Below are 10,630 nucleotides of genomic sequence, written 5' to 3'. Positions count from 1 at the left end.
TTATGTACTAGTATTACAAAGCTTGCTAAACATCTCGTCGGAATTCTGAAGACACCAGCCTGCATTTGATCTATTCTGCACTGTTTGCTCCATCCACAGGTACAATTTTAGAATTTTGTTTGCCCTTTGTGGCAATAAATGGTTGCAGCTTTCCCTTATTTTTCCCCTTAGACATGTGATTCTGATTCTAAGTTTTGCTTTTTTCCCCTCAGCCAGCCAAGACCAAGATATTCTTCACATTTAATTGTCCTTCTGGAATGTCATAATGCCTTTTCAAATTAAGGTAGATCCCCACCAGGATATTTTTTAAAGGAAAACCTGGCCAAGTATAACAGTCCTGTCATGTGCAAATATTATAATTATAGCTTCAGAGTTTCTTTTTTCTCTTTGTCTTAATGACATTTAACGAGTGTATTCTTGATATGTTTTTTTTTTTTTTCACTTCCCTTCAATACAAAGGAGCAAAACTATTCTGCCATTGAGTGCTGATAGTATCTATTTTACAAGATTTACTCATTTTCGAGATTCCTAATGTAGCAGCTAGCATGCATGCACAACAATACAATTTATATGGTAAATGGAACCAAATAATGACTTTACTGAATGTTATGGCTCAGCTGAAGGAAAATGTCACAGTAAATAGCTGCCAAATTATGGATCATGCCAAAGTGTCACAACTGCACTAAAGACAAATGGCAAGGAAGGTTATTGCCATTGTGACACCTCTGAATTATGAAACGGAGGACTATCCTCTTGTTAAGCATTTTATGCCCTCATTACAGTAAAGGGTTGTATAGAGGGTAGTTGAAATAACCATGTTAAAGAATTCCGGCATTTGCTTATGCACTTGGTGTATGTATATCAAGGCAATTTGAATACAGACTTATTTGTGCTTTATGTAGGAGGATAGTGCAGGGTGTGCATGGAAATTGGTCTGGGATATCTAGTGCATAAATGACATTTATAAAACTAAACATAAAGATAATCACATGTATGAAAATATGGACTCTGCTGTCAGGATGCGCATTAACTGTAAAGTAAGTTCTGAAATGTAGGATTCACCGCATGCATGGGCCAATGTCATAGGGTTACTTTTTTTTTTTTTTTTCTCTTTTAGTTTTTCAATTAAAATCCTCAAAAATGTAGATTACAATAAATTCATAATTCATTTGCCAGATCCATCATGAGCTGACCATAAGGCTATGTTCACACACTGCATCTTTTACTGCGTTTTTGGTGCATTTTTGTGGTCACAAAGATACACCCAAATCCATGGATTTCCTTCCCCAAGCAAAATCTGAGATTTCTCTTTCGCTGTCCACTGTGCATCTTTTTTGGCAGCATTTTTGAAGATGCAGCATGTCAGTTCTTTTTGCATTTTGTCAGCTTTTTTGAGCCCCTCCAGTCAATAGATTTGACTTAAAAAAAAACGCACTGGGCAAAATGCAATAAAAATGCATTTTTTGGATGCGTTTTTGCCATAGGTGCGTTTTTTAGGACACAAACACTGCATTTGTGTGGTCAAAAAAAGATGCACTGTGTGAACATAGCCTGATAGTAAAAAGTTGACACTCTCTATAAAATACAATTTTTTTTTTTTAGATGCAAAATCAAAGCATGCCAATTTGTTTTCTGGTCCGTTCATAATAATCAAGTTAATTTGATGCCATGCCTTATTTTGACGAATTTTAGTTGTAGGCTACACAATTGAAATCATATGCATCTCTGCGGCACTAAAGAGTTAACATGTAATATATTATTCACCATAGTAAAGTATTAGCAGTAGTAATGGTTGCCTGCCAAGAAAAGGAAACAAAAAAAAAAAGGAAACGTGAGAGTTCAGCAACAGCTCAGATCATGAATGTTAGTCACATTTTCACAAGTAGATAGGTCAGATGCAATATGTTTATTGTTCAAGCAAGGGCAAAGAATATTTCTCTACTTACATGAGTGTGTGGGGCTATTATTTCAGAAGTACAAAATTAATTATTTGTGCATGATGATCCTGTATTATAAAGGTGAGCGTTGTAACACTTCAAACAAATGCTTGTAGATGGATATGTGAATATATACTGTGTGTAATAGATATGCTCCTACACTGTGTGTGTGTGTGTGTGTGTGTGTGTGTGTGTGTGTGTGTATATATGGTACATATACAGTACAATATATTGTGTGTGTACGTATGTGTGTGTGTGTATATTATATATATATATATATATATATATATATATATATCACACACAGCATGTATCGTACTCGTATATACACTAATATATTTATTGTACAATATAGTGTGTGTGTAGATATGTGAATGTATACTGTGTGTAATAGATATACTCATACACTGTGTGTGTTTGTGTATATATATAATATAATATAGATTGTGTATGTATGTATGTATATATATATATATATATATATAATTATATACACACACAATATATATACACATACACACAGTGTATGAGTATATCTATTACACACAGTATACATTCACATATCTACACACACACACTATATTGTACAATAAAATTGGTGTATATATGTGTACGATATATGCTGTGTGTGTAAAATATATATATATATATATATTTTAGTGTGTGTGTATACATCTACTGTGTATGTATGGGACAACGTGTATGTATGTGTGTGTGTGTGTGTATATATATATATATATATCTAGATATTTTATCATTCTTAGAATAGCTTGTATACTTTTGTAAGGCATATGATGGCAATAAAATGTCAACACGCCATGAAATAAAGATCCATTATTCCATGGTAACACAAGGCATGTCTTAAACATTTAACTGTTCACTATGCAAATCGAAACTGTGAAATACTTTGTGAAGACTTTATCCGTATGTATATTACCACTTAAATTGCTTCCTGTGAACTGAACAAAGTCATGGGTCCTTTCATTTTAATGGGCCCGTAATAAAGATAAAAGACTAACATTTAACTGGTAAATCCCTCCAGCTACAATTGTATTGGGAGGTGAGCTTCAGAGAATGGCAAAATATGATCCTTTGAGCAATGTCTCTGCAAACAATAAAGATGGATGGATCTATCAAGTCACCCTGAGGTTGACTGACGTCGTGACTCTTGGAGTTGATGGACAATGTAGATATTTTTTGGTTTGTTTGTTTTTTTACTAGAACTTGGGCTTAATTTTTTGTTCCATAGCAATAAGCACTGACTGACTTTTAGTTGTAATAAACTAAGAACGTTAATGGCTAAATTGTTCGGTACTGTGTGACCTCTTCTCTCACCCAGGACATGGGTCACTCACAGGCCACTTGCATTGTGGCTCAGTCTTTCATGTTGCACTTGCCCATAACCTGATGAATTGCTGCAATTAATCAAGACATGTATTAACAATAAGAAGCAGAAAAAAACATTTGGGTGGTGGTTGCTTTTTGAAAAAAAATGCAAAACTGTGTTAAAATGTGTATGCTTTGCATTTGATGTTATGTATACAAGACTATACCTATCGTTGCTGAAAACGTAATGATGTATGCCAGCAGAATGGGAGCCGCAAAGAAGTTGTATGTGTAATAAAAGCACACGATGCTGCAGGATATGTATCATCAGTGTTCAAAAAAATTGGAAATAGACATTTACAGCACCGACTGGACCAGAACCGGGGCAGCACTTCTCCATATACAACCTCTTCTTTCAATATTTGTATTGTCTTCGACAAAGCAGAAAGAGCTTTGGCTGCTTCCTATTAAATGAAATCCTGTGTTGTGTACTTCAGGAACATTCTGGCTAATGAGAATGTAATGTCCTTAGTACAGCACAGAACTTCTTTTTGTGTTTGCAACCACAAGATGCTGGAAATTTGACAAATGATATCATTTAAGACAGATGCCTGCCTTAGGGACCTGTTTTTTGGCTTCCTGTTTCTGGCTTTTATTTCAGGGAGATTTGTAATTGCCACAGGATCTGTACCTGCTCAGTGTTTAACTCCTTCAGCTAATTGGGAGTTGAAGAATTTATTGGGTACAGGCAAAATATGGGTCTTTCTACGTGGTTTTAACATGCGGTATTTTTTTCCATGAAGTGGATGCAGCATTTGTCAGTGGCATTAAATATAGTCCACTCTTAGGCACTGAAAACTGTTGACAGGAGTTGAATCTGTTTTTTATGATGCACATTTCTGGACTAGTTTGCTACAGTCATTTTTACATTTTAGAATAATATCCACTATCCATTCCATTTAACATAATATACAAGCTTTTGCCATGTGATCATTGTCCTGTAAAACAAATGTGACATGTACACATATGTTTTACACTCACTATTTTCGAGAACATCAGTATAGCTCCTAGAAATCAACATGCAGTATGTGAGCCTCCTGAGATAATTTGGATACCAGAAGTCCTTCTGTGGGTTAGAAATGTAACAGCAGAAAAGACAAGTGTTACTATGCAGTATTTAAATAATCTGAACATTTTATATAAAATTAGCAGTTCTGTATTCCGAATGCAATTTCTCAAATTAGAGCGTCTGAGAAAATAATTTGTATCATCGAACATACTAGGGCCAATTAATCCAAAAATCCATCATGCATGCTTTCTAAGTGCAGAGTGGCAAGGGGCGCTAGTCTTGTACAAGGGATTGACACCGGCTGCCCCAGCATACTACATCTTTTCAAAGTAGGAGGAGAAAAAGGGGTTAATCCCGCGCAATCCGCCAGAATGAGATGCAGAAATGTTGATAAATGAATCTTTTATTCCATAGGTCTATACGCGTTTCAAGGTGTAAAAACCTCTGCCTCAGGAAAAAAAATCAACAATCAAGTTTGTTGATATTTTGGTCCTGAGGAAGAGGTTTTTACACCTCGAAACGCGTATAGACATATGGAATAAAAGAGTTATTCATTTATCAACATTTCTACATCTCATTCTGGTGGATTGCGTGGGATTAACCACTTTTTCTCCTACTTTGAAGACCTCTCCACGTGGAGCCGCGGCAGCCGCCATTATCTCATGCTATCTAGGGTGGTTGTGACCCTTCACAACCACAATTGGTGAGTGTACTATATTATATACTACCTCGTTTATCTGGTAACACCCTATCAGCGCTTCTGTTTTCTAGCTATATTCCAGCACACTACATGAAATACCTGGTCCTGATTAGGTGTGGACTTAAGCCATGTGGGCTGGAAATCACTGCAGCCTGCATACTGCCACTGGTGTCAGCTGGCTAAGACCGGATAATGATGATGACACACACACACACACCCCAACACACACACACACCAACTGCACTTAAACCACAACTTTTTTCTGGACACTACATTTGTTTTTACAACTTCATGCTCCAAATAGTGGGCACATATCATCCAGCTCGATAACAGTATTATACACCGTTCACATTTTCAGTGCAACCCAGTCCAGCACTACAGCAGCGCACACAGTGACGGCCATCTTCTTGTCTCCTTTTAGGGAGTCCCATAATGACCAGAGTAAAGCTTTGCACATCTGCATGTCTAAATGTAAATTGCTTGGTCGGTTGACTACTTTTACATGCCAGTTTTGGTTAACCCGGTTCTGTGACAGTTAAGGTGCCTTGCAACTAGAGACCTGCACCATTAGAATCAACCTTTACCTTGACGGTTTAGGGATTCTGGTTGCTAGGGTTCCATCCTCCAGCACCTATTGTCAAGGGCCACACTGTTCGAGGGTTGGTATATAGTTACAATGCTGTGTATTGAGCCACTCCTGAGGATCCTGCTATCTTGCCGTCTGTCGCCTTTTCTCTGGTTCTTTGAGTATCCACAGCACGGGAACAGTCGCCTTACCGACCGGCCAGACAATACTCACAGCAGGGGACGAGGTTCAGAGAATCCTACAACAACAGTATCCCTCGTTCTGCCAGTCCAGAATTGGCCCTTAGGGCCCACTAATTATCTGAGGTCAGGGCCTCCACTAAACACCCACAGATGTGTCTACGTTCTCTCCTTGGTGACTCTCCTCTCATTTCCTGTCTTCCTAGGCTTTTTACTAACTAAGCTCCTCCCTGCCATTAGCTCTCCCTAGCCTGAAAACACCAAGGGAAGTAGCTTAACCCATCTAGTGACCATCTAGTGGCCACACACAGTATATCATAAACCATCTACAGTGCACACAATATATCAACATTAAACAGTACATTTACACATGGGATTTTGAGGTCTCGGGTGGCAGAGCCTTACGCCCCCTTACACACTGAGGAGAAGCTTCCGTCGGGCCACTCTGCCATAAAGGCTGCAATGATGTTGACTTTGTGGAATTGTCTCCCATCTCCTTACTGCATCGCTGGAGCTCAGCCATAGTGATCTTGGGGTTCTTCTTTACCTTTCTCACCAAGGCTCTTCTCACACGATTGCTCAGTTTGGCTGGACGGCCAGGTCTATGAAGAGTTCTGGTGGTCCCAAACTTCTTCCATTTAAGGATTATGGAGGCCACTGTGCTCTTAGGAGCCTTGAGTACTGCAGAAATTTTTTGTAACCTTGGTCAGATCTGTACCTTGCCAAAATTCTGTCTCTGAGCTCCTTGGGCAGTTCCTTTGACCTTCTGATTCTCATTTGGTCTGACATGCATTGTGAGCTGTGAGGTCTTATATAAACAGGTGTGTGCTTTTCCAAATCAAGTCCTAATTAAATACAGCTGGACTCCAATGAAGGAATAGCACCATCTCAAGGAGGATCACAAGGAAATGGACAGCATGTGACTTAAATATGAGTGTCTGAGCAAAGGGTCTAAATACTTATAACCATGTGATATTTCAGTTTTTCTTGTTTAATATATTTGCAAAACTACATTTTCTGAGGGGTATTTTTCTGTCAAGATGGGGTGCAGAGTGTACATTAATGAGAAAAATAGCTGCAAAGAAACAAAGAGTGAAAAATTTAAAGGGGTCTGAATACTTTCCGTACCCACTGTAGCTAGATATAGATAAATAGGTAAGATAGATAGATATTGCACAGTATACAGGGTACACAAACATCTTATACATAGCACATACAGACTGCACAGTGGCTCTGTAGTAGCAGCTTCTATGGCCGAAGCAGTGGAGGCACCCATCCCCCTTTTCTCTGGTGAAGACTGTAGAAGAAAAGACGCAGAGCACAGAGGAGGGGATGCGCCCCCTGCTGAATCCTGGGGACCGCAGGAGCAGCAAGTGAAAGTGAATTCCTGCTCTCTGCGGCACCCCCCTGGCGTCCAGTGCCCTGTGCGATCGCACCATTCGCAGATAGGTAAAGCCGGCCATGCTTCTATCTATTTTTGTTATCTATCCATTATATTTAGTATGGAGTGATGTCTTTCAGACTGGCTTTGCACACCAACCCCCATCTTGCCAGTAGCCTCATGTGTTTTTAACTTCCAGGGTTACTCACTGATCTTGTGTAAGTTTTTTAGGAGCCCAGTCAGATGCAGTGTAAAGTAAGAGTAGAGTTGGACCCATCAAAGGAGATTGTTGTGATGTGACATGGTGCTCGCCTGCTATTACAATGGCCATTTTAATACTCTAAACACCTCTAAAAACTTTTTTTAGTAGTTTATATCTTCACACTATGGTAAGTGCTGCCAGTCCTCGCTTTTTTTCATTCTATCTATCTATCATATCTTTGTATCTCAGTTCTATTTCTTTCTGTCCCCCTATATATTTTTTTCTAGCTACCAATACCATGTCTACAAATCTTTCATGTAAATCTAATTTAATATCTAGTATCTATCTATCTATTATCTATCTGCTTACTATCTATCTATTCCTTGAAATTTAGTGAATTCTGCAGAATATTCCATATTTCTCCATAAATTTGACCTAAAGCTAGAGCTGAATGTCACACAAGTCTAAACCCCTTCTTGACCTTGGACGTACTGTTACGTCCAAGGCTTTATCTCTGCATTTGATGTGGGCTCACAAGCTGAGCCCGCATCTTTCCCTCAACATGTTGGCTCATCTGATCAACCCTCATGTGCCTTTAACACCTGCAGGCAGATTGGATATCCTCCTGCGGCTGTTAACTAGTTAAATCAATCGGTCAATCTCTGACCGTGGGATTTAATATGCTCCGACAGCAGACATGTCATTCCGTGCAGCCATCAGCAGTCCCATGACGTGATTGCGGGACGCCGATGGGTTACGATGACAGCTGGGGGTCAGCTGATGTGTCTGTCGTGAAGAATCTTCTTGTGAACGTCGGCTGCGAGCGACATTCATAGGAGATTGTGATTTCTGCTGTACAGAGCGGGGCTGATGCTGATCCTGCTCTGTACAGCACAAGTGATCGGACAATTGCAGTTTCAAGTCCCCTAACGTGACTATTAAATACAGTATAAAGTGAGAAAAAATGTTTTTTTAAAAAAATGAGAAAAAAAACATAAGTTCAGATCACCCCACTTTTGCTCCATTAACAGTAAAACAAAACAAAAAATACACAGATTTTGTATTGTTGCACTCAGAAATGTGCGATCTATCAAAATATAAAACAAATTAATCCGATCGGTGATCAGCATAACAGAAAAAAAATCCAATTGCCAAAATTATGAGGGTTTTTTGGCCTTTGCTTCATTATAATTAAATGCACTAAGAGGCGATTAAAACATCACATCTACCCAAAAATAGTATCAGGAGGAACATCAGCACAGGATGCAAAAAATAGTCCCTTACACAGCTTCAGATCCCGAAAAATAAGAATGCTACGGGTCTGGGAAAATGACACCAGAAGTGTTTTGTTTTTTCTTACAACTGAATTTTTTTTTAACAATTATATAAAAGAAAAACTATACATAATTGGTATCTATTACATAGTATAATGCACCTCCCATAGTCCTTCATACATTATAGTGCACCTCCCATAGTCCTTCATACATTATAGTGCACCCCCATAGTCCTCCATATATTATAGTGCACTCCATTTTCCTCCATATATTATAATGCTCCCCCATAGTCCTCCGTATATTATAAGGCACCCCTATAGTCCTCCATATAATAAAATGCACCCCATTGTCCTCCATATATTATAATGCACCTCCATAGTCCTCCATATATTATACTGCACCCCCATAGTCCTCCATATATTATAATGCATCTCCCATAGTCCTCAATATATTATAATGCACCTCCATAGTCCTCCATATATTATAATGCACCTCCCATTGTCCTCCATATATTATAATGCACCTCCCATAGTTCTCCATATATTATAATGCACTTCCATAGTGCTCTATATATTATAATGCACCTCCCATAGTCCTCCATATATTATAATGCATCTCCCATAGTCTTTTATATATTGGAATGCACCTCCATATTCCTCCATATATTATAATGCACCTCCCATAGTCCTCAATATATTATAATGCACCTCCATAGTCCTCCATATATTACAATGCACCTCCATAGTCCTCCATATATTATAATGTACCCCCATAGCCCTCCATGTAGTATAATGTACCTCCATAGTTCTCCACCATTGTATTCATTGATTTAAAGAAACAAAAACAAAACAACTTTAAAGGAATTTGAAACAATAATCAAATTTGGTGATCCACTTATAGGACACATACACCATCTTGGATGTAGTACTTATCTACAACAGGCAATGTTGTCAAGACAAATGATATGTGCACACACAGAATATGGTGAGCCTTCCTCATAAATATGGCTGCAGCCGAGGTGCAAGATGCTGATGTCACAGCCACTCAACCTCCACACTAGGGGGGAGGGGCAGCTGCTTAGCATAAGACATGCACACTAATAAGGCTTGCACTGGGAGCCCATCATATAATGAGTGAAATGCACACTGTCTGAACTGTGACCTATAAATGACGCCAGAAACCCAGGTCAGGCGGGCAAAACAGCACTATATAGGTGCATCTCGCACGGATACACGAGACGCACAGTGTCTGAATAATGGCCTATAAATGACGCACAACACCAGGTCCAGGCGGGTCAGTTAGCACTATGAGTACATTTATAGGTCACAGTTCAGACACTGTGCATTTCACTCATTATATGATGGGCTCCCAGTGCAAGCCTTATTAGTGTGCATGTCTTATGCTAAGCAGCCGCCCCTCCCCCCTAGTGTGGAGGTTGAGTGGCTATGACATCAGCATCTTGCACCTTGGCTGCAGCCATCTTTATGAGGAAGGCTCACCACATTCTGTGTGTGCACATATCATTCTGCAAAGTTCTGCACCAGAGCCATCTTGTGCCACTAGGACCTGACAGCCAGAAGGAGATGAGTGCAGGTAGGTGGCTCTTTACTTATTGGGGGATGGCAGTTAAAACCTATTGAAATCAGTTATTATTGCTGTGGGAAGTAGCAGCCCCTACAGGACACATGCGGTATTATGGCCCCTATAATAGGAGGGTGAGTATGTAATAGCAATTTGTGGGGTCTTCCAGAACATGAGCTGCTAATTACAATGGCTCCATACCATGGAGCCCACCCTCCACGACATCCATGTGTATCTACATATATTCACCCACATATCAATATATACACACAGATACAGTATAATACACCGACGGGTAGGGAAAACTCCACGTGGCTCCATTTTTGGGTTGTTTTGCCATTTTATGTGGACAAATGATATAATTTTGTAACTGAAATTGAGCTGCAAATTACTCT

Source organism: Anomaloglossus baeobatrachus, chromosome 6 (genome assembly GCF_048569485.1).
Source record: "Anomaloglossus baeobatrachus isolate aAnoBae1 chromosome 6, aAnoBae1.hap1, whole genome shotgun sequence".
NCBI lineage: Eukaryota > Metazoa > Chordata > Amphibia > Anura > Aromobatidae > Anomaloglossus > Anomaloglossus baeobatrachus.
Note: the sequence above shows the minus strand (reverse complement) of the source record.